The sequence below is a fragment of the Lycorma delicatula genome, chromosome 3 (assembly GCF_047948215.1).
Source record: "Lycorma delicatula isolate Av1 chromosome 3, ASM4794821v1, whole genome shotgun sequence".
Lineage (NCBI taxonomy): Eukaryota > Metazoa > Arthropoda > Insecta > Hemiptera > Fulgoridae > Lycorma > Lycorma delicatula.
Window position 1 is genome coordinate 240,262 of NC_134457.1, and position 25,458 is coordinate 265,719.

The window sequence follows — 25,458 nt, forward strand, 5'->3', positions numbered from 1 at the left end:
CAATTAACCATGCACTTCAGGAACGGTGGACCTGAGATTGTACCAGACATTTTATTTACATTCATAAATATCATCTTCTGAAGTAATACATTAAGCTGGTTCCAGATGCTAAATAGAAATGAAAGATATTTTAAATTAGTATTAATATGTGTATGAGATTTAGCGAGTGTAAATATACTTATTTTTTTGTTTGTTCTAGAGTGAAAACCTATGGAATGCAATAGCTTCAAACCCATGGGAAAGTAAATCATCATGGTTTAAACGTGCCATCGAAATGTTCTTAATTGTACACAAAAATCATTGAAAATGGAGCCGGCCGGTGTATATGTATTAGATTTGAATTTCTTATTAAAGGTAACTGGCAATACTGATTTAATTTGAATGAAGTTTTTTGTCTCTGTGATTTTATTTAAAATTGAAGTGGAAAAAAGCGGTGTCTGAAGCGGAATTATACATAATTTAAAAGATGAAGTACTGATGTACATTTTATGTTATGCGATAGAAAAAACCATTAAGTATTTTTTCCTTTCGCTTTGAAACTAATTTGATACCATATATTAAAACCGATTTAATAGATAAACTTAGAAAATAAATCGACGGATATAATGGCCTTGAACAGTTAATAGATTACAAACACTAGTTCAGTTAATTACAACTGTCTAGTAAGAAAGTGTTCAACATGTAAAAAAAAACAGATAAGGTTAAAATTCTTATTATTCTCAGTCTCTTGATCAGATTATAGTTGGCATTGACTTTGAAATCTTAGAATTTTTGTTTGTAAATTTATTTTTTTGTTGATTTTATTATATTTTTGTTTTCGTTAATTTTACGTACATACTTTTTCCTTTTCCCACTCTGTTTCGTTACAATTCTTTTTCAAATATTATTAATATATAAGTAATCAATTCTCTTGTGCCCTTTCTGTTAGTTTTTTGAGTTATGTGTGTAAGGTTATTAGGGAATATTTTACACCTATTTTTTGTAAAGTATTCCCTGAATTTTCTGGAGGATCTATTTAATAAGAGGAGGTGTTAAAAAAATGTAGAGTTAAATAGAAAAGGGAGAAAAATAATAAAGATAGATACTTGAATATTTTAATCTGTATTTACTCTATGAGAGGACTCAGGGAGATAGGAATCGTGAATTCACTTACCCTGAGAACCAGGGTTCATCAGTGATAAATTTTGTTCATGCATCTGCTGAGGTACTAAGCGTATTTACGGATACGGTTCTTTCCAAACATACTTCTGACTGTAGGCCAATCATGTTAGATTTATAGTGCGGGGATTGAAATGAAATAAGGGATGTTCTTCCATTATAACCTAAATTACAATGGAGAAATAGTAATGACACTAAAGTCAAGGATGAACTTATGGGTATTTTATCTATTAGTCGTTTGTTTAAATCGATTTATAAAGCATCTAGTTACAAGGCAGTAGAGGGAACATCTTGGTGGAAAATAGCCCTGGTGTGATCATTTGATCATGAATTTAGAAATGCTAGGAATGGGATGTTTAGTTTACTCAATATATACGAGGGTAAGTCAATTATTATCCGCAATTTAGTTATATTTTTGTTTATGTCGGTAGTAATGTCGTGTTGCGTAGATGACCCATGCGTGGTTTAATGTTGTTATGTCTGTGCAGGTTTGATGCCGCTAGGTTAGTTTCATTATCTCTGCCCTGCTGTTAACCGTGGCCGCTCCGCTTTCTGTGCATCAAAGAAGAGCGACGTTCAGCGATCCGTTTTTTGTGGTCGGAAGGTCTATCAGGGACCGAAATTCATCGTAGACGTTCGGTCCAGTACGGGAACAGTGTGTTGTCGCAACGGAGTGTCTACGAACGGATTGAAAAATTCAAAAACGGTCGCACAAGTGTTACGCACGACGAAGGAGCCGGACGTCCGTTTACCGTCACAATGAGAAAAACATTGAGCGTGCACGTGACGTGGTTTTCTTAGACAGACGAGTAACTGTCGATGAAGCTGCACATCGTCTGCAAATTAGTCACGGTTCTGCCTACGAAATCATCCACAACAGACTTGCGTTTCATAAAGTCTGTGCAAGACGGGTCCCAAAACGACTCACACAGTCGCATAAAGAAGCGCGCTTTGACATCTGCCAAAAACATTTGGATCGCTACGGTAACGAACGGGACACCTTCTTAGACAGAATCATCACCGGTGACGAAACACGGATCCATCATTACGACCCGGAGAGTAAACGGCAGAGTATGGAATGGAAACATCCAAATTCGCCCTGTAAAAGAAAGCTCAAGGCTCAACCGAAAGAAAATTGATGCTTACGTTTTTTTGCGACTTACAAGGCCAAGTACTGGAACATTATGAAGAAAGGGACGCGACAATAAACAGTGCGCGTTACAGTGAGATGCTTACTGCCAAGCTGAAGCCTATAATTTGAAGCAAACGTCGAGGACTGCTGTCGAAATGTGTTGTGTTGTTGCACGACAATGCCCGTTGACATACTGCTGCCCACACTGCTGAAACGCTCCAGAAACTCGACTTTGAAGTACTGGATCATCTTCCGTATAGTCCTGATGTTGCCCTTCTGACTACCACTTGTTTGGTCCATTCAAAGAAACATTAACGAACCGTCGATTTACCTCGGACGAAACAGTGAAAGAAGCGGTGCATTCCTGGCTCGCAGCTCGACCGAAAACCTTCTTTTATGAGGGCATCAGGAAGCTTGTGCAACGATGGACCAAGTGCGTTGAAATGCAAGGGGACTATGTTGAAAAATGATGTACATGTAAGTATCCTATTTGTATGGAAGACGGGGCTTGTCGTATGCTGAACATGTGGAAATATGTTTCACATGCAACCACTGTCGTATTGAATAAATTTGAAGTTTTTCTTAACTTTATGTTGGAAATTTTGTTATCTCTTACTTAGCACCGGCAAAATCTACCTCCGCCTTCCGGCGTGCCGAAAGGGATTTTTTATGTTTTAGTTAAATAAATCGGATTTGAATTCTATTAAATCAAAACGGATTGAAATGCGGCAATATTATAATTTTAAACCGAAACTAGAATCACGCTCGAATCTAAAAATTTCTACAAACAAAATCAAATGCGTATTTGAAATAAAGAAAACAAAAAAATTAGAGCTTAATAGCTGTTCCATTCCACGTCGAACCGGTACTGTAGTAAAACTTCTGTAGTATTTTAGAGACAAGACATCGAGTAACAGGGGGAAAAATTTATAATTTCAAAACTTAAGGAATTAGATGAATTCTTTTCCGGTTTACCAGAAAAATTACACTCGAGAAAAGTTTTCGAACAAAAAGAAGATATTAAAATCGGTCCGGATAAACTTTACAAAAAAAATTTTATTTACGAAAATCTTCACCTTTTACAGGATCGTATACAGAAGTTGACTCATAAAGGAACGGAAAGCATTTCAGGACACGTTCTAAAAGCGAAAAATAAACAAAAAATTTCATATACTTAAATCTGGAAACTTTAAGTTTTCGAGCATACCTTACGAAAATCTAGGTAAAATGGAGCCAACATAATATATGTTGGCTCCATTAACATATCTTATGTTATGGATGAATAATTAATTTTCCCCCAAATAATTGAATAAATTCGGTTCTACAACTGCATCTATAATAATATTTTAGAAAATAGCTAGCTATAAAAAAAACAAAACAAAAAACACGAAAAAATTGGCATCAAAAACGTTATTTAATTGGACGTATATTTTAAATTTCCATTAAAAAAATGTGTAAAGAATTAAATTCTGAGAAAATCAACGTAGTAAACATCAACTGAACATAAAAAAAAAAAAATTTAGGAAATTTTATTTTTATTTATTTAAACAAAACAGCTCGAAACATAGCAGAAAAACTCTGTGTTATATAATTTTTTTTTTTGTCTTCAGTCATTTGACTGGTTTGATGCAGCTCTCCAAGATTCCCTATCTAGTGCTAGTCGTTTCATTTCAGTATACCCTCTACATCCTACATCCGTAACAATCTGTTTTACATATTCCAAACGTGGCCTGCCTACACAATTTTTCCCTTCTACCTGTCCTTCCAATATTAAAGCGACTATTCCAGGATGCCCTTGTATGTGGCCTATAAGTCTGTCTCGTCTTTTAACTATATTTTTCCAAACGCTTCTTTCTTCATCTATTTGCCGCAATACCTCTTCATTTGTCACTTTATCCACCCATCTGATTTTTAACATTCTCCTATAGCACCGCATTTCAAAAGCTTCTAATCTCTTCTTCTCAGATACTCCGATCGTCCAAGTTTCACTTCCATATAAAGCGACACTCCAAACATATACTTTCAAAAATTTTTTCCTGACTTTTAAATTAATTTTTGATATAAACAAATTATATTTCTGACTGAAGGCTCGTTTCGCTTGTGCTATTTGGCATTTTATATCGCTCCTGCTTCGTCCATCTTTAGTAATTCTACTTCCCAAATAACAAAATTCTTCTACCTCCATAATCTTTCTCCTCCTATTTTCACATTCAGCGGTCCATCTTTGTTATTTCTACTACATTTCATTACTTTTGTTTTGTTCTTGTTTATTTTCATGCGATAGTTCTTGCGCAGGACTTCATCTATGCCGTTCATTGTTTCTTCTAAATCCTTTTTACTCTCGGCTAGAATTACTATATCATCAGCAAATCGTAGCATCTTTATCTTTTCACCTTGTACTGTTACTCCGAATCTAAATTGTTCTTTAACATCATTAACTGCTAGTTCCATGTAAAGATTAAAAAGTAACGGAGATAGGGAACATCCTTGTCGGACTCCCTTTCTTATATTCTTCGATTATTACTGTTGCTGTTTGGTTCCTGTACATGTTAGCAATCGTTCTTCTATCTCTGTATTTGAACCCTAATTTTTTTAAACTGAACCCAAAAAAAAACTCATTACTATTTTTTGTAGTTTTAAGACTTTGCCGGTGCATAAATCGAGTAATTTAATTAAAAACATTTTTTTAAATACTTTTTCTTGTTTTGGATTTTTCCCAAAGAAAGATAAAATTATGAAATTTTTTGTATAAAAATAATTGTAAAATTATCGGTCCTAAGAGTTTTTAAGCAATTAAAAAAAAAAAATTTTAAGACAATGCCTTTGGGAGATAATAAGCTTATTTTTTATTTTTTTTTTTAAATAATATTAATGAAGATAGTCAAATACGTTGACCGTGAGTCCCGTAACTTAAAATTTTGCTCAAAGGAAGGAATCACTTTTGTAAATAATTTTTTTATTTTTATCCTAGCCCTCGGTAGTTAGACTTTCTCAGATTTAAGAAATCCAAATTAAAATTATTCTTATGCGCGTAACTACTGTATCTTAATACTGCTTCAAAAATCGATAATTTTTTAATTATTTTTATAAAATATTTGGTCATTTTTTGGGGGGGGAAAAACAAAACAAAATATCAGTTCTATTTTTAAACACTCATATACATATCTACACAATTATATAAAGTAGAACAGCGTGTTTCTTTTTTCGAGATAAACAAAAATTCTGATGTTGAACCACTTGACTTCTTTGTACGCCAATTAAATTGCATATACACATTTTTTGTTGCACTTCATTTAAACCGAGATAATATCCTCTAATTCTTTAATAAAGCGGACAATTACACGATTTTTGAAACTAGAGAACGTGTACGCAAATTATGATCAGAAGAATTATATCGAACCGAAGAGCTATTAAATGATAGGCAACAAACAAATAAATGACACGATGATCGACTCCGACCTAGGAAGAATATTGTCCGAGGATATCAGAGTAATGAACTAAAAGATAAGAATTTTTTGCCATTTATTAAAGATCGGGCATGTATGCCTCAGTGTATATGTTGTTTTTGTGAGGGTCTATTTTTCAGTCACTCTGAAGTTAACTGTAATGTAGATAAAATTAAACTAGAAAATCCAAAAATAATGTAAATTATAATTTTTAATTAATATTAAATAATCAGATATTTCAATAAATTTATTACATATACACATATGTGATAATGCCTATTAAATTCCATATACAGATTTTCAAAAGTACATTATAATATTTTATTCCAGTAATAACTTCTAACTTTTTTATTTTTTTTTTATTTTTATTGTTGAATTATTATTTATCGTAAATATTTTTTAACAAGCAGAAATTAATAATTATTAATAAATCAATATATTTATATTAAAAAAAAAAAGTTAAAAAAAAAGAAAATGAATTCCGATTCGAACCGATGAGCCTTCCCTTGTAAGATCTAAATATTTCATTCATTAAACTTTTATTTGGCTATAACTCTGGAACTGAACTGGTATTTATGACGGATGGTTGAAAAGCTCTCAATGAGGGCTTATTACTGCGGTTGAGAAAAAGTTCTAAATCCGGTTTTTTTTGCATTTTGGGTTTTTTTTGGGACACTTTTGATTTAGTCGTTTGCAATTAAAATGGGAGGTGCACAAACAGATGTTACAACAGTCCTAAATCAAAAATTTCAACATCGTACTGGTAATCGTTTTTTAATTATGTGAGATACATACGTGCATACAGACGTCACGCCGAAACTAGTCAGAATGGATTAAGATATGATCAAAAGGATATTTCCCTTGAAATCTGAAAACAGAAATTTATCGCGATTATAAAAACCAAATTTTTACCCACGTTTCTTGACATAAGTGAGTAGTTTTTAGATATGTTTCATCTCGAAAAATCTCTAAAATATATATATATATGGGTGTGTGGTACTGGATATTTACCGGTTGAAGCGCAAACATTAAAGAATTAAATTACTGGACTGTGAACTGTGAGCCATATTACTAAAATAATACACTTAAATTTATGTTACATAAAATAAAATAATATTAAATAAATTTAAAAAATTTCTGTTTAACAATTACGTTTTTCCCGTGAGAATTGCATGTGAGGCTGGAGTGGTGCACTTCGTGGGAGGCGAGACCGATTATCACCATTAACTGATAACAAACGGGGTGCCCCTAGGGTGCTGTTTTGGGAGGTGCAATGGGGTGCTCTTATAATACCTCTGCAAATAATCGTACTATTTCAAAAATTCTAAGGGGGTATTCGTTAGTAGGTTGAAAGTTAATTTTTACATGCATCAGATATATTCTAGAACTAACACACAACACACACACACACACACATATATATATATATATATACGTCTCTTCGTTTGTTATAGCATCATGCGAAAATCAACCGATCGATTACTTTCAAATTTACAGGATATATTCGTGTTATTTCAGGGAAAGTTTTAAACCATCGACGGACGCCCTAGCTCCCTTGTAGGTTAAGAAACAAAAAACTTTTTTCATGCGCAAGGAGGGTGAAGTTGTGAAAAAAATATTCATGAGGGAAATATAAATTAATCTTTTTACGTGGTTGTTATATTTCTGCCACCGTGGCAAAGAAATAGATTATGAATTTTTAATCGTCAGTCGCTTGTGTATTTTAGTTACCGTAGTTACTATTATTCTGTACTTTGTAATTTAGTTTCTTTTTCAGGGTCCTAAAAAGCCTGAATACTATATTGATTATTATTATTCTCACAACGATGAGGATAACGTTTTGTGTAATAGTTCAGGGGTGGATGCTTCTAGGTAGATGAAAATGGCGACCGAAGCAAGCTGTGCGGATGTCCAAGATCCCGGAAGGCACCAGGAGCCCGTGAATCTAGTCGTGCACCTCCGCTTTTGATTGCAATTGATTGGACCAAAAGTGTCCAAAAAAAATCAAACTCCAAAAAAAATTGGATTTTGGACTTTTTCTTAACTGCAGTAATAAGCTCTCACTGAGATCGTTTCAACGATATATCCATAAGTGGTACTTATTTTATTCGGTTATAGAGTTATAGCCAAATAACATTTTAATTATTGAAATATTTGGAACTTACAAGAGAAGGCACATCGGTATCGGTATAATTAAACTAAAATTAAATTGTATAAACGGAATAAGAAGTGGTGGAAAACATCATCATGTTATATTATTTTATCTACACTGTATTAGTCACAGATATTCATAAACATCTAAATTTTATTTAAAAATTAAATATCTCACGTTTAAAAAAAAATAATAACGCTCTATAATTTATTTAAAAATTTAATTTCGGGACCGTTTTTTTTTTTATAATCATAAACAATTTATTGCAAAACCTAATTATATTATCCGTTATTCCCAGATTTAAAATATTATTTATTTACTAATAAATTTATTATAATTTTCAGGTAATTTATTTTTTAATATTCAAACATGAGTAAATATAATACAGTGGCTGAAATGTTTACTACAATATTAGCATTCTTCGGTAATAGATTATTGATAAATCAAAAAAATAAAAATATTAAAAAACACCATTAAAGGGAAAAATATTATTAATATCGGCAATTATTTTATTATTTTATAGTATTATTAGTATTTACGTATATTGGAACGATTCAAATTACAGGCAACTCATATTTGAAGATATTATAACGTTTTCCAGTTATTTATTATTTGTGTACGATTTTATTTTTACACCAAGTAATTGCAAAAAGTTAATCGATTTAATGAAAGATTCTGCGTTTAAAAAGTATAAATATATGAGTAAAACTAATATCGATAAATTAATAGATAAAGCCGATTCACTTTCGAGGATTGCAATACGGTAAGCGGCTTAAAATAATGTACGCTAGTCAATAGAGTTTTTTTGGTAGGGTTTACGTATGAGGAATTCAAAAAATTTGCGCGCAGGTACCACAACGCGCCCGTATTTGGTTATATCGGGTTCTACCCTAATCGAACCGGGTCGATCAAACAGGACCGACTAAATCTCCCCCCTGTAAGGGACATGCACGATACCGACCTTTCGGTATCACTCGGAGCATGCCGCTCCGCTGCAACACCAGACTCAGGAGAAGGGAAACGACAATAATCCCCAACCCCGGCGACCAGGTAACCCACTACCCAGACGCATCACAAGGAAAGATGTAAGAGCGTAGATACGTTAACAGCTACACTTGAACAAGCCTTTCTTCCGTTACAGAAGCAGAACTTTCCTTTCCTTTTTCCTGTTTAGCATCCGGGAATCACCGTCAGTTATTTCTTCAGAGGATGATATGTACGAGTGTAAATGAAGTGTAGTCTTGTACAGTCTTTCGTCGACCGTTTCTCAGATATGTGGTTAATATCTAAACCCGACCAAAGAACACCGGTATCCACGACCTAGTAGTATTCAAATCCATATAAAAATAACCTTTTACTACGACTTGAACGATAGAGCTCTCGACTTCCAAATCAGCTGATTTTCGAAGACGCGTTCACCACTTTACCAACCCGTAGGTTACAGGTAGAACTTAAGCAGTCCAAGGTCTCACGCAGCTTAGTATTAAAAGTCTGTTTTCCGAAAGAATAACGGCCAGTAAGGCTCGACCGCAGTCGAAATTTACTCGCTCCACACACATTTGCATACCCGTACACTCGAACACACTCATTCACATCTTGGTTGTCTTCTGTCTTCTGCCCGAGTTCAGTGGAGTCCCGATAGCCTCTTCGACTGAGGCGACCCTGTAGGATCCCCCGTGCTTCAGCTGGTTGTCTACCTCCCTCAAGCGGTCCGACAAATCCTCCTCGTGCAGAGACACGTCCGTGCCGGTCTTCTTGAGTCATCTTCAGTTTTAGAATGAGAATGTTGTAAATAATCTTGGATGCAGCATTCCAACCGAACTCTGAGAGGAGCATCCCTCGTAGAGTGATTCGGTGATGTTCATCAGAGCCGTTTTTCCTTTTCTCATCGGATCCGTGAAAATATCACATGCGTGGGTGTGTTTATAGCTCCACGATATTGACACGCATCCCTATAAAATCTCGTAATTTTTGCCCGGTAGGAATTGAACGACCCGTGTCCGGTTAAGAACCGGGTTGTCTAAAAATCCAACTCACCCTGTTTCCCGTTGATCCAGTTCTTCATATCAGGAATCAGCGTGTAGGTTCAGCGGCCACCTGCTGTTCGATTTCTACTTTCCTGCCGTCTGTCCAACAAGGCGAACAGTGCAACCGTCTTCGGAGCTCCCCTCCTTCTCTCCAACAGCTTCCCGATCTTCAAGTGTAACAGAGATTCCGGATATAACAAATGTGGCCTCAGCCGACATCGTTCTGTAGCCTGCTACCACACGCAATGCGATACGCCGCTGGACTTTATTAAGTGTTATCCTATTCCTGTCCTCAGCCAGGGCATCACGCCGTTGCACGCATAAGAAGTTTTGGAAGTTATTACTCTCGCAAGTAGCACTCCTTTTTTTTGTCGAGCACCTATCGTATTCGCCATTACTCTGGGAAGATTCATGGCGGTTCTCTCAGGTAATATTCAAAATAGTTATATTAATAAAACTTTACCGTAAACTGATCCACGTCGACTTATTTATATCATAATCAAAAATAAGTGAAAGAAATTCAATGTTTTTTATACGCAGAGCGTTAATTTTAAATGTTCCATCATCGGGATCTTATGGACTTTATTTTTATCGTTTTAATGTTTTATTAAAAATAAATTGTATACTTGCGTTTAAAATATTTGGCATTTTTTCGATACGGCAATCATATTTAAAAAAAATTGAAATCCATAATTTTTACATCATTTTTGGGTAAATCAAATCTCACTATTGTGGTTTATATTAAGCAAAGGGTTTTGCTATATTAACGATATTTTAACTAGTTAATTGACGATTTGGGAAACGATATCACCTAATTTTTGACTTGAGTTTTTTCTTTCGAATGATATTAGAGGCACATTTCTGGAATTATTTTAAAACTGTAATTTTTAGGTCAAATTAAAAAAATAAAAAATAAATTTTACCATAAACAATATCAAAAAGAAATTGTGTATTATATACAGAGAAAAAAAATCAGGGTGTAATATTTCGGAAGCCGTAACTAAAAAACAAATTATTTCCGTACCAAATACTTTGAATTCTACATTTTTTTTATTTTTACGATCACCATCTGAAAAAGCTGTACTTTCTTAGTTCAAAGTCTGTATGTCTGAAAACAGATTCAGTAAAAGAAGATATAGAAAAAAAAAAGTTGATGTCTTTCTAAATACGGACATGGAAAAAGATGTAGAAAACAAATGACAGATACAGTGAAAAAATAAGAGAAACGAAGAAAATTAAGAAAATAAAAGCTTCTATTCTGAACAGTCGAGAGTAAGAAACCTAATTCAACCGGGTTGTACCGGTATTCAAAAAATAATTTTTTTTTTTGTCTTCATTTGACTGGTTTGATGCAGCTCTCCAAGATTCCCTATCTAGTGCTAGTCGTTTCATTTCAGTATACCCTCTACATCCTACATCCCTAACAATTTGTTTTACATATCCAAACGTGGCCTGCCTACACAATTTTTCCCTTCTACCTGTCCTTCCAATATTAAAGCGACTATTCCAGGATGCCTTAGTATGTGGCCTATACGTCTGTCACTTCTTTTAACTATATTTTTCCAAATGCTTCTTTCTTCATCTATTTGTCGCAATACCTCTTCATTTGTCACTTTATCCTTTTATGTAAACATAAAAGGATTACATAAATGTAGGAATGTAAGTCGCTTATAAATACAATGTTGCGTTAGACGCTTCTAACGCAACATTGTATTTCTATAGAAAAAATAATTGTTTATATATATGTATAAATGTACAAAGTGACATTAGAGTGAAGAAACGGGTTCATATTTCAAAATCTAGGATACTGGGTTGTTGAAACAACTGCGGATTTACAGTTACAAAACTACTATTTTTTGGTATGAATGTTTTTTTACTTCTTCGTTTTGCGCGCCATATTGACCGAAAAGATTTATTTAGATAGGAAGGTTAGCGTACGGTTTTGATGTAACGTTTTGTGAGAAAATCGACGGTAGAAACCGTGTGTCGTTAAACGCCTTGGTTATCAAATTATAAGCAATAAATTTTGGAAAAATCGCGGTAGTAATGAAACCAAGTAAAACACTCTGTAGAAATTTAGTAGCGAGTTACAAACCGATTTTACTTAAGGTGTTTTACTTAAAAAACATTTGAAACGTGGAAAGGGGAAATGCGGCGAGGGCCTCACCCCCGGCAAGTGTAGGTTTTATTGCATATCTTATTCTGTGCTTTTATAAGATCGAACATTTTAGGATGAGCAAGTCGGATTTTGTGACGCTTGGGGACGGTCGAATGTGTTTACAAGTTCCCGCTCGATGTCATTTACGCAGATTTGAATTGATGTATTTCTAGGTCAAATTGACGTTTCGTACGATTCGCTTTTTGGTCTGTCTATTTATTAACGGTTCTTTTCTGTGATGTATATGGCTACAATTCCCCCACACTAACATGCTCGTAGAGCTATATCCTAGAGTCGGTGGGTCGTTGAAGGACTTGCCGTAATTAGGTCTACGATGCGACTGGTTTCCCTTAGTAGTTTCTTTTCTGGTTACTGGTATAGTATAAGTAATCAGTCACTACAACGGTCACATATAGAAAGAGTACACACATGTCCAATTTGAAATTTATCGATTAGTCGGTCTACTGCGGGCGTGTTGGTTCACTATGTTTCGGTGTGGTGTGTTAACGGTCTGCGAGTGGACGGTGTGGTTTAGCTGCGCTATAAATTTTATAATTTGCTCGTTTACGTTTAAAATCTGCAATAGATTTATAAAAATATATTGCAAGAACTTTTCGTGCCTATACATTTTGGCGAGAGATTCCTATTCCGCTAAGTACCTGTCGATTATTTGTTTGGTACTCAAAATTATCGGTTCGTTAAATAGCATTGCTTTACGTTCGATAGAATCGTACTCGATAAGGGGACTGGACGCGGGTTTAACTTTCACCCGGGGCCTAAAGGTGTTTTAATTTTTTTTATCTAGACTACCTTACGTGGAAGTCAACCTGAAAGAAGTGTATACTCAGTTCAGTTTATACGGTCTTTCAATTTTACCACTGCCATAGTCTGTTAAGGAGATACATTTTGAATATTTCTTGTAGAACGGTACGATTTCAAAATTTATTGTGTGAAATAATTCAGGACTGAAAACATTTAACTAAATTTAAAATTAGATATTTTGATAATTAAAACAAATATCGGTACATCCACCTTTCTGAAAAAGTTTGATTTAAAGTGTTAGATCCAAGGCGGATAAAATTAAAAAAAATAAATAAATAGTAGTAAATTTCACACGTAACGCAGTAATTTTGTAATTACGTAGATGCACAGTTCTTTATACCTCCTAGTATACCTAACTTTTGAGTAACCAACACAGTATTACAGAATAAGGTAATATTTCTGGTAGAGGAAATATTATAATTTAATAATTGTATTATTATTTAATATTGTGTTACATCCGTTGAAATTAATGTTATCGGTAAGTTACCCGTTATTTTATATTTTTAATACATCGATTTCACGCCGATTACATTTACGCTAATTTGTAATTATATTATGTTACGATAATGAGACGTGACATGTATCGGTAGCAGTACTTACAACACACCCACCGGGTTGGTCTAGTGGTGAACGCGTCTTCCCAAATCAGCTGATTTGGAAGCCGAGAGTTCCAGCGTTCAAGCCCTAGTAAAGCCAGTTGGTAAATCCAGGATTGGTCGAACTGAGAATGTACAAGACTACACTTCATTTACACTCATACATATCATCCTCTGAAGTATTATCTAAACGGTAGTTACCGGAGGCTAAACAGGAAAAGAAAGTACTCACAACACAACCCGGGCGATGTTTATTAAACGACTTTGCCCGGCAACAAATATACTTTCAAAGCTATAAAATGATCTTTCAATCTAACTGAACAAGCGTTAGTTGTTGATAAGACAAAAATAAATTTCATTTCTAATGTTTGTTTGTTTGTTTTAGTAAACTTGAATCAAACCGTGTCGGTACTTCATTTAATATTATATACGCTGTTTAATTAGCGATTAGTATTTTAAACGAATTAAATAGCTAAATTTATCTTTAGTTTTCTATTATAATATACTCAACATATATTTTTTTAAATATATTTCGATTCTGCAGAAAAAACTATATTTATTTAGAATTTTTTTTTTTCAGTTATACAACTAGAGAAGGAATATGTAAACTTTATTATCTTTTTATTTAGTTTTTTCTAATACAGGTAGCATTTCATTTTAATAATTGAATAAAACTATTTTAACACTATTTGAAATGTGTTGTTATTATATGAGAAAGTAAATGAAACTCAAAATAAAAGAGAAAGAGATGAGTTCAGGGGTAATTAGAGGGTACAGATTAACAATATTTGTTGGGTTTTCAACCCAATGGGTATCCCAATAATGGGTTTTCAACCCATACATCAAACAGAGACTTTTTGAAATTGTGTGTAAATGATTGTAAAAATTGAATACACAACTTTGTCCAAAATGTTTGTTATTTATTGAAAAGAAGAGTTTTCGCTTTAAATTGTTTATAAATACAATATTGTATAATGTGGTATTAGCTCACTTTTTATAAGACGTATTGGAAATAAATTTCACAGTGTAAAGAAAGTAATCACAGAATATAACTTAATAATACTATAATAATAATAAATAATACTATACTAATACTATAATAATGATAAATTAAGACCAGATAAACCACTAAAGAAGACTGTTAATAGTCACAGTTAAAGCAAAACTATTGTGACAAACTTAAAAACAATCAAGACATACATATCCAGTGCGTGTTCTAACATGTTCAAGGCCATTCACCATCATCACTTATGATTACAGAAAAACAACCATGTTTTCATGTGTTAGGTATTCTGCTTTTGAGACAAAAAATTCTTCACTTCCAGCTTGGTCAAAAAAATGAATTTTTTCTTCTAAATTTGAAAAATTGCACACTGTGCGCTGGCTAAAATTGTGATAATTTTGTGCCAAGTGGGTAATTTAATTTTTTTGTGCCATTTATTCATAGTGTAAATTTTATCCCAATTTTATCTCTGCTTTTTCAGCTTTGCTCTGTAAACGGCATTGTTTGTATAAAGTAATGTGAGAGGCTATCAGAACAAACTGAAGGTATTATTCAACATTTCAATGAATGTTGAGTGTGGAAAAAGAATTGTCTGTGAAAAATTGTGTTAAATCTTTTTGAATTTAAAATTAGTTTTTCCCGTGGTTATCTACTTGTACATCTTATTCTTTTTTTTTTGTAACATAATCTTATTTTATTTTTACACAAGGAAAATATTACCTTGTGTATGAATCTACCAATACCCTCATTACTAGGTTTGTTTTATCCATTTGTTAGAATGTATAATAATTTTTAGAATGAGCTGGTAAATTTTTCTTTATTGATTTGGTTGATTTATATTGTTTCAGTTATTGCAGTTATTGATATTACAGTTGTTATTTTTCAAGATGTCTGTTACAATTGATCCATCTTACGTATATTACTTGTTTCACTATTGTGTTATGGAATAATTAATTATATATATTCAGAACTTCCATTCATACCTGGAAAATCAGAATATTATTGGTATATCCCTTTTTGGCTTATGAAACCCATAAAAAGGAATTTTCTAAATGTCTCGTGGCTGAGAGCTGTATTTTCTAAAAGAGAGAAATTCCTAATCGGTAAACTTATTTTTCCCCAAATGGTTCAAATTTTATCTGGAGCTGATTTAAAAAAGAAATCATTGGCTTGAGAAATGCAGTGGAAGATGGAGATGAGTTAAAAATCAAATCCATAAAATTCAAAGACTTCATTCACTGAATATCACTGATACACTTAGATTAAATATTACATCAGATGTACTAAATGTGCATTTATAGAAACAGGATACATACTTAAAGACATTTACCAGAGCATCCAAATTTTACTTATTCCACGTAAAATCCAAGATCCCAACACACTTGAACAGTATGAAAATTAGATACTCACTAAATTTAACAAAACAATTTATTGCACAAGGATAATTTATACATTTGTTTACAGTTTATAGGAAATCATTTTTTATTGTATAGATAGATATACATATCTATAAACTGTTAAATTTGTTGAATAGCATAATAAAATATGATGACACTTCCAAAAATGTTAATTTTTTTTTTTAATTATGTGGAAATGTTCTTCTAGATTCAGAGCTAACTATGCAGTTTTTCTTCAGTGGAGTTACCTTTATTACTGTTACTGGCTGGCGCCCTTTTTAAGTGGTTGGGAAACCTTTCTAGTAATGATTTGAGTAATAAATTTAATATACGTTAATATTTCTTGTTTGTTAATTGTTCTAATTCAATTTTAGTTTATAAATTTCTGATTGTTCTGGTGTATTGAGCTTATAGTTTTTATTTTTCATATTAAAATTAGTATGTTGTGATTAAAGTCTTAATATTTATTTTTCGATGAGAGAATCTGCAAAGGTAGATGCTACTGTGTGTATTTTTTCATTGTATTTTATCTATATTGTTTTAATATGTAAAAATTCCTGAATCAGATGTATGTGCAGTTCTGCCCATTGTTGTATTAGTGCAATCATTGGTTTTTGATTCAGTTTCAGGAATAAATATACCAATCCAGAAGGTTTTCTTGTTGATGGTTTGCATTTTTTACTTTACTGTATGTTATTGTGTATCTCAGTAATTTTGAAATTATCATTTTACAATTCTTTCCTGAAAATGTTTGGCAATTTTGTATGATTGTTGTCACTAGTGTGACACTGTGGCTTGATTTTTTTATATTTTTATATCACCTGTTTGTTACCTGTATGTGTGGGTAACTGTACCAAATGTTTGAGTCCTTTAATGTAGCAGTTATTTGATGATTAACTTCAACATGTAGATTTCACACAGCAGATAAAAACCAAGATTTGAACAATATAAAATTTACTTATGCATCAAATTGTCAAAAACATATTAAATGAACAAACACAACAAAAATCAATTATGCTATTCAGTTACATACTAAACACGTTTCTTAAACATATTGTATTACTGGTTGATAACATTAACTGCAATGACACTAAAATAATTTAATTGAAGAATGAAGAAGAGTGCACAGATAGAGCTCCAAACAGATCTACAAAATCATAAAATTTTATTACAACACGTTATAAATTATTTTAAGTAGCAACTGTAATTTAGCAGTAAATTAAAAATGAATTTACTTTTTGTGTAATTCATTGTTACTTTAACTGTTAAGTTCATGATGTAAACCTAATTGAATCTAAATGATGACTGAAAGAATAGACACCCAGTTCATTTTTAAATTGTAGTATTGTATTTGATTAGTTAAATGTATGCTTTTATCTTCATGAAACTATGTAAAACATATAAGACTTTTTTGCAATCTATTATTACGTATTATTAAGGAAACAGTCTGGATTAGATTTGTTTTTCCTCAAATCAAATCTGTTATTATTAACACAAAAAAACTTTCTATCATAATAGGTAATGGATTTGAGTTTCTAGTAATTGTAACTGGGAGACAGGTGAGGGCTATGATTCAAAATTATTTATTAATTCTTCCCTGTTTGCTGTTAAATATAAAGGATTATTTTATCTTGTTTTATAATGAATACAAGGGAAATTTTTTTTTTTTGCTACATAACATTTTAAAATGTGTTTCAGAATATGGGAGACATAAATTTAGAAGTACTAGATTCAAGACTTTCTGATTCTCTTCAAAAAGATGAGAAATGGTTAACTAAGCTATGTTCTTATTGATTTTTTTTTGTATGTTATTGTGAAGATAAACCTGCTATTTCACCAGAATCATTTTCTTTAGATCTGTTGAAAAAATTTGTTTTATTTAACTTCATTATCAGCTACCACTTCAACGGTTGAATGAGTTCTTAAAATTGTATAAACTATTCAAGTTTTTTTTTTTTTTACTTATTTGTTTCATCAATGTAATATCATTTTATAACAGATGATATAATGTAATGGAGATCTTTGATAAGTCCATGCAAATCAAGAAACAGCAGTGCTGTAGTGAATTTTTTAGTGCATGAAAATTGTTCTTACTTTCACACATCTCCACTATCAGCAAACACCAAGTTTCACCCAGATACCTTCATGATTCTATGTTGTAAGTTGTTTGAATGTATTAAATGTTGTCATTTGTGAAAAGTGGATGAAAAAGAATTTCATGTGATGATCAAACATTATATTTTGAAAGCCAAAACTGCACAGGAATCCAGAGCCAAGGTGGATAAGTATGATGAGTCAGTTCCACTGTGGTTTTGGGTATTTTCTTAGTTTTCATATGAGCACAAAAGACACTGAATATTCCAGACTACCTGGAAGTTACAACTCAGAAAACGTTGCAAAAATCAATTATTTGTTGATAGAAGATTGAAACCACATTAGACTGCTAAGACAATTGGCATATCAAATGAACAAATGGATCTATTTTATACAAATATTTGCATGTGTGAAAATTATCCAGATGTGAAGTACATAATTTTACTCACAATTGATCAAAAGCATAAATAGATAAACATTTCTAGACAAGGTTTTAGGCTGATTCAATGTAATTGAGAGAAAATTTTGTGTCATTTTATAACAGTTGCTGAAATTGGATATATCACTATCAGGTTTCAGGTTGATAGTATATCACTATCAACCTGAAACCAAGGAACAATCAAAACAGTGGATTGCAGCCCAGGTACTTGCTACAAAGAAGGTGATGGCTGCTGTATTTTGGGATGCTTGTTGCATAATATTAACTTTTTAAAGAAGGATAAACAATAAATAGTTAATATTATGCATCTTTTCTGGATCTAATAAATGAAGAAATAAAGGAAAAACTACCACATTTGATAAAAAAGAAGGTTCTTTTTCACAAAGGTAATGTGCCAGCCCACTTCTGCTACTGTAACAGCAAAATTGTGTGAAATACTTTAAAAATTCTTTTTCATCCCCTATTCACCAGACTTAACACCTTTGTTATCTGTTTTCAAATGTAAAGAAGCCACATGCTAGAAAGAGATTCATCTAAAATGACAAGAAGTAATTGCTAAAATATCTGCCTATTTTAAGACTTAGTTAAATCATACTTTAAGGATGTGATCTAAAACTTGAGCATTGTTGGACCTAAACTTGAAAGGAGAATGTGTTGAGAAAAAAAAGATTTTTCCTGGAAAATTATCTTCTTATTTTTTTTTCATAGACTTATCAAACACTCTTTATAGTTGGCGGCTTGATGCTAGAGTTGATAATCCATACATCAGTAAGTATTATTGACTAGTATGCTGAAATTAATTCACATTCTGTTCATTTATCCTAATTTTTTTATATTATTATTGAACTCAATGGTGTTCATTATTGATGAAGTACATATAAAATATGTTATGCTGTATATAATAATTTGAATTTTTAAACCAGACATGTGTTTTATGACTTCAACAAATCAGAGAGCAAGGACTATTTTCCCAATATTCTTATGAATCTGAGAAAGAAAGATACCGACAACATGGTGATAATTTGTTGTGGCCTTATTTTAAACTGTTAATACATAACATACAATTGCATTAATTGAACTTTAAAGTAACACTACCTATTTTAAAGATCATTCCTAACATATTTAATTTTTTTTTATTAATTTCGCTTCTGTAGAAATATATTTTTTGTAAACTGGACAAGCTTTTTTATGGTATAAATTGTTTATTAAAAATATTTTTTCTGGTTGTAGAGGTATGTGTAAAAAGAATATGATGTAAATTATTTCTCAGAAAGTTTTATATTTTCAGTGATTTCAGTACACATTACTTACTTTGGTATACATGATAAATATAAAGTATGCATGAAAATATTTATGTGTAAAATATATAAAGATGTATGAAAATATTTACTCAGATGTTCTCTTTATAGTAATAAGAAATTTCTAAAGTACTTAATAGAAAGAAAAAAATTATTAAATACTGTTTAGTACCTAGTATTTAAAAAAATATATTTTTTTTTTCAGTCAATAACACAATTATTCTACTTTTACTTATTTCATTACAACTCATACTCTTTTTTAAACTCTTTTTATTGTACTCTAAAAGTTTCAGATGAAAACAGGATAAGAGGCTTGTGTGTTGGTTCAGTTTTTATTTTTATAAAGTAAGCTGGGACAGCTTACCTGAACATGGGTTCCACCATGTTCAAAACACAGCTGTATTCACCTCCATGTCTGTTTTGTTGTTCATCCACAACAGCAATCAGGTATGATCATTTTAAATGCTGACTGAACAGCATCTTGGAGCTGCTTGTTGACATATCTGCGTTTTCAGATCTCTTCTTTTATGAAACCCAAAGTGCATTTTCAGGTTTGTTGAAGTCAGGGTTTCTTACTGGACAAGGCAATGGAGCTGGTAACTCTACTGACCCACATCCGATCCAGCGATTCAGAAAAATTTCATTGAGTCATCTGCAGACATTCAAAGCAAAATATGTTGGAGCACCGTCTTGCTAAAACGTAATGATGTGAGAGAACCCCTTTTGCTGTTAATTCTGGAAGTAACCACTCATCGATCATTCTCAGATAACTGTGTTGATTAACTCCGTCATCGAAAAAAATAAGGACCAAGGAGGTGTTCAGCTGTCATCCCAGCCCAAATCATAACATTTGGCTGATGGTGTTTGATTCCTCAAAAAAGTGAGGATTGTTTTTTGCCCAGAAAAAACATTTCAGTTATGAGAGCTTTGATAAATTGCACTCTCACCTGAGTAGATGATGTTCTTTTTATAGTTTGCTCTCAGAAAGTTTTCAAGCAATAACTGATGTACATAAACAAATCATTCAAGATCATTGTCACTCAATTCATTAACTGTGGCTGGACGAAAACATTTAATTTTCAAGTCCTTCCACATATGGTCTTGCATTTTCAATCTTCGAACGCCTAACTCTGCAGAACATTATTGTATTGATATCATTTGCATTGTTGAATCAGTGCCTCCACAGCAGCACATGTCTCAGCTCGAGGCTCGGCCTCTCACTGCATGGCACATCAAGAATACTTACCGTTGAAAAAGCCTTCTTCTCCCATGTCAGTAACGTTTGCCGTAATGGTGATGATTTCCCAAAATGCACAAAGAGTCATTCATAATGTTATCCAATGTTTTACCAGTGCACAGATGTTCGTGGACCTATACACAAACTACAAATGCTCTTTGACAGTGAACGCACCCTTATCCGCCATCATTCCACATTCAACTTTGATTAAGGTCATCCCACCATGATTGAACACACCAGACGATCCCCACTATGGCGTATCTTCCCCACCTTTTCCAGCAGCAGTTAGTAATATCAGGAGAGAGAATTATTATTAGCATTTAAGTAGTGCAGTCATAGTAGAGCCCAATTAAGCTGCATTTAGTACAGTGTAAAGGGATTTCCCTCCCTCCCTCCCTGTAGATTATATATTCCTGCTTCTATTCATTTCTGAAACCAGTTTCATTCATTCTGGATGCTTTAATATATGATCCACTAACTTTGTTATTTTTCCAAGATTCTGCCATAAACTTCTGCCTTCTCTAATTTATCTTAGATTCCTTCAACTTATACTCTTCAGAAACTACTTAATTTTCAATATTCTTTTATATCAGTATATTTCTAAAGCCTCAGTTCTTTAATTTATGGCAAATATTTTTAAGAATTTTTTTTTGCCTCTGTCCTTAAATATTTTTCAGATATGCTGATCCATTTTGCATTTTTAAATGCCTTAATACTCTAAATATATATGTCTGTAGCTTAGTTTTATTTACGAGGGTGATTCAATAAGTCCTTAAAAAATCCAAGAGATGGCATTCGTAGTATCGAAAATGGTTTGCGTTTAGTAAGCGTCATTTGTCGCTGGAGTGCAGTTTCAGCTGTATCCATGACGTGGTTTCATTGTCATAGTCATTTGAAGCAACAAGCTATTGTTTATGTAGAAAATGGAAAAAAGTGAGTTTCGAGTAGTGATTAAACATTTATATTTAAAAGGCTTAACACCAAAAGAGATCAAAGTTGAGTCGGATGAAGTTCATGGCACATCTGCTCCTGTGTTTACAACTGTTTACAATTGGGTAAATGAATTTAAACATGGCCGTACATCAACAAAAGATGAACATCATTCGGCATATCCAGTGGAAGTGACCACCCCTGAAATGATTGACAAAATTCACGATATAGTTTTGAGTGATTAATGAATCAAAGTACGTGAAATAGTTGAGGCCACAGGCATATCATAAGGTACAGTATTGTCAATTTTGTATGAAAAATTGGGTGTGAAAAAAATTTTGGCAAGATGGGTACCGTGTTTGCTCTCAGTGGAGAATAAAAGCAATTGTGTGGTCGACTCTGAGGCTGCTTTTCTGTTGCAATTCTGACAAGTTTCTGTGTCAATACGTAACTGTGAATGAAACATGGGTACACCTCTGCACTCCAGAGACAAAGGAACAGTCAAAACACTGGGTTTTTGAAGGTGAATGGGCTTTGAAGAAGGTGAAAATGGTGAAATCGGTCCTAGGTGATGGCCACGGTTTTTTGGGATGCATGTGGTATCATCTACACTGATTACTTGGAAAAAGGACAAACAATAACTGGAGCGTATTATGCGTTGTTATTGCACCAGTTGAGCAAAGAAATGAAGAAAAAACATCCTCATTTGAAACAGAAAAAGATCCTCTTCTATCAAGACAATGCCACGAGTGCACACCTACACAGTTTCGATGGCCAAAATTATGGAATTAAAGTTTGAATTATTACAACATCCACTAGATTTGGCCCTCAGTGATTTTTTTATTTATTTCCAAACTTGAAGAAGAGGTTCCTCGTTCATGTCGGAACGAGGAGATGATCGTCCAAACAGATACTTATTTTGAGGACCTTCCGAAATCCTACTTTTTGAATGGCTTTAAAAAGTTGGAGAAACACTTGGAAAAGTGTACGGAGTTAAAAGGAGATTATGTTGAAAAAAAAAATTAACACAAAATAATTTATTTTTCTATCGTTTTCTAAGGACTTATTGAATTATACATCTGACTTTAAAACTGGTCTAAATGTTAGAATTTGCTTCATTTTCTCTTGCTTTTGAATGAATAATAAATTTTGCAAAAGTTATTTATAGAATTAGCAAATTTTTATTATAATTCTAATGTAATGTTTGATCAAGACAAAAAAATTCATTGAAATGTTTGTAAATGTTATTCATTAAGAGCAGCTTAGTGGAAGGTAATACATAAACATAAACACAAACACATAAATTTTACAAAGTTAAATGTACTTTTAAGAGTAGGATGAATTTCCACTCTTGTAAAGAGAAGAAATATGATCAAAAAAAACAATACCATTAGATTAGCTCAGTGATTTATTACAGCAAAACACAGTAATAAACAGCAATTTACAGTAATTTTTTTTACAGCTGAAGTTACAAAATGTGAGGAATTAATTCAGTTATCGAATTACGAACTATTAAAACTAGGTAATATATCATTAAAAGATGTACAGATTATTTATAAAATGGCTGCTGAAAAATACTTCAAAAGAAGATTTCAAAGTGGTAAGATACATTTTAAATGAAATTAGTTTTAATGGGATTGGGATTTTTTATGTATTTTTATGATATTTTTTATGATATGTTTTTTTATGTGATTTTTTATCATCCATCCATCCTCCTAATAAAATATTTTAGAAAATATATACTGAAATCATATCTCATTGTTTATTGTCAAGGTTTCCCTTAGGCCATTCCTTCTGACTGTTTTCCTTCATCCTCCTGATGGCCTCCACCTCTGATGACAGGTGTCTCAGGCCTCAGAGATAGTATCTTCAACTTTCTCTGATACCAGAGAGGTTCTGCTGCCAGCATCCAGTGATACCAACCTAGATGAAGCAATTAGCATTGTTGTCTCAAAGTCCAGACTTGATGTACTCTTCAGAGATATCTTTGAGACAGCTGAAGTACTTACCCTCTCTATACGAGACTTCTGAGATTTTGGAGGTTCCATAGCTGCATGTTGTACAATTTCTGTATCCAAGTCCCTCTCTATTGTAACTTGAACCTGTATCGCACCAAGCTCAGACTTCTTCTGCGCCCTGCCCTAACACACCTTCCTTCCCCTTATGACTGATCAAATGACTAGTGTTTTTGGCCTTTTCAGATGTCTCTTTGACATCCTTATGTACAGCTTCCATCAGTGGTTGCATCTTCCGGGTTTTTACTGGTTCTTTGTAATGAGGAGATTCCATCCTAGTATCTATGATTTAGTCATAGCAGCAAGGCGGCTTGGTGCAAGAGCAGAAAGCAATTGTTCCACATTAACTTTGGATGAGAAGGGGCAACAGTCACTTCTGCATAAGTTGTTGTTGGTCGAGGTATTCGACCGGTGACAATTTTCCCTGCTTCAAGATAACTTAGTTTTTGCAGGATTTTATCCTCTCAAATCACTGTTTCCGTCTTGTAACCCGACTATTTCTTGAATGGCAGTTGTGATGTTCTTTGATATAAACTGGAGGATCTTTACACAAATCACCTTTATGAGTTTCCATTCCATACTCAGATTTCTTGCCTTTCACATTTGACTGCTGTGTATCCAAAACACTGGCACTTAAACCTTTGCATAAGTTGCAGTATGAATGCACGCATATCTAGACTATGTATGCCAGCAGGTACTTTCTGAGGCAATTTAGGTCCATGGAACATTAACACATGTGAAGCAGAAGGATGAACCTTACCATTTCTTCTCATGATCAACCTTCGGCATTGTGTCACACCTTGACAATTCCTCTCATGATCAACCTTCGTCATTGTGTTTCACCTTAACAATTCCTCTACTATTTCTTCTTTTGTACAATTAAAAAGATTGCGTCAAGCAGCTACTCCTTTCAGTAAGTTAAATATGCTATGAGGTTGAACAAACACAAGGAATTCACTTATCTAAAGCTTGAATTTTTGGGTTTAACCGTTATTCACGGTTCAACATGACAACCATTAAACACTTTTAACCATTAAAAGTGTTACATATTTGACAGGACCACCAGCACAGTTTGATATCACCCAAGCAATACCATTCTCTTTCATAATCACAAGATGCCTTTTTCTGGGTGCACTGTTGTCAAAAAAAAGCTTGTCAACTTCTCAATTTTTGTTGAACGTTTATCTGTATCCTTACTTTGTTTCGTGTTTACTTCTGGTAAATCTGCTCTTTCTAGACGAAGGTGATTACTTGAACTCTCTGCTACATTTAGTTGTTCAAGATTATGCATAAAATGTTGATTCTTTCTGAAGCAAGGCTAATCATCGGGGTACATCCTCCCTCCAGGGCAAATAATCTTGGAGGTCTGACCAAGTGCTCTGGTGGAACCAGCATATGTCCTAGCGGAGAGCAAATGTGCAGTCTCTGCACTGAATCTAGGCCTCTACTAACTGAAGCTTTCAGGGCTTCTATGTACCAACATACCTGGGACCTTACTACATGCTTCCCATCGCAGAGAGCATGTGTACAACAGAAGGGTCTCTGTTACACTTG

At 33.1% G+C, this 25,458-nt stretch overlaps 1 long non-coding RNA gene across 6 annotated transcripts in view; it reads left to right on the forward strand.

The window, feature by feature from the left end:
• The window catches only part of LOC142321331 (uncharacterized), a 178,159-nt gene that overhangs the window by 67,328 nt on the left and 85,373 nt on the right, over positions 1–25,458 (forward strand). For 4 of the 6 annotated variants that reach the window (XR_012755596.1, XR_012755594.1, XR_012755595.1 and 1 more), the window contains exon 4: positions 200–354. This is a non-coding gene — a long non-coding RNA (uncharacterized LOC142321331). Of the gene's footprint in view, positions 1–199; positions 355–17,589; positions 19,671–23,351; positions 23,490–25,458 lie in introns of those variants that run through there. The other 2 variants (XR_012755597.1, XR_012755598.1) reach the window with 2 other exon arrangements.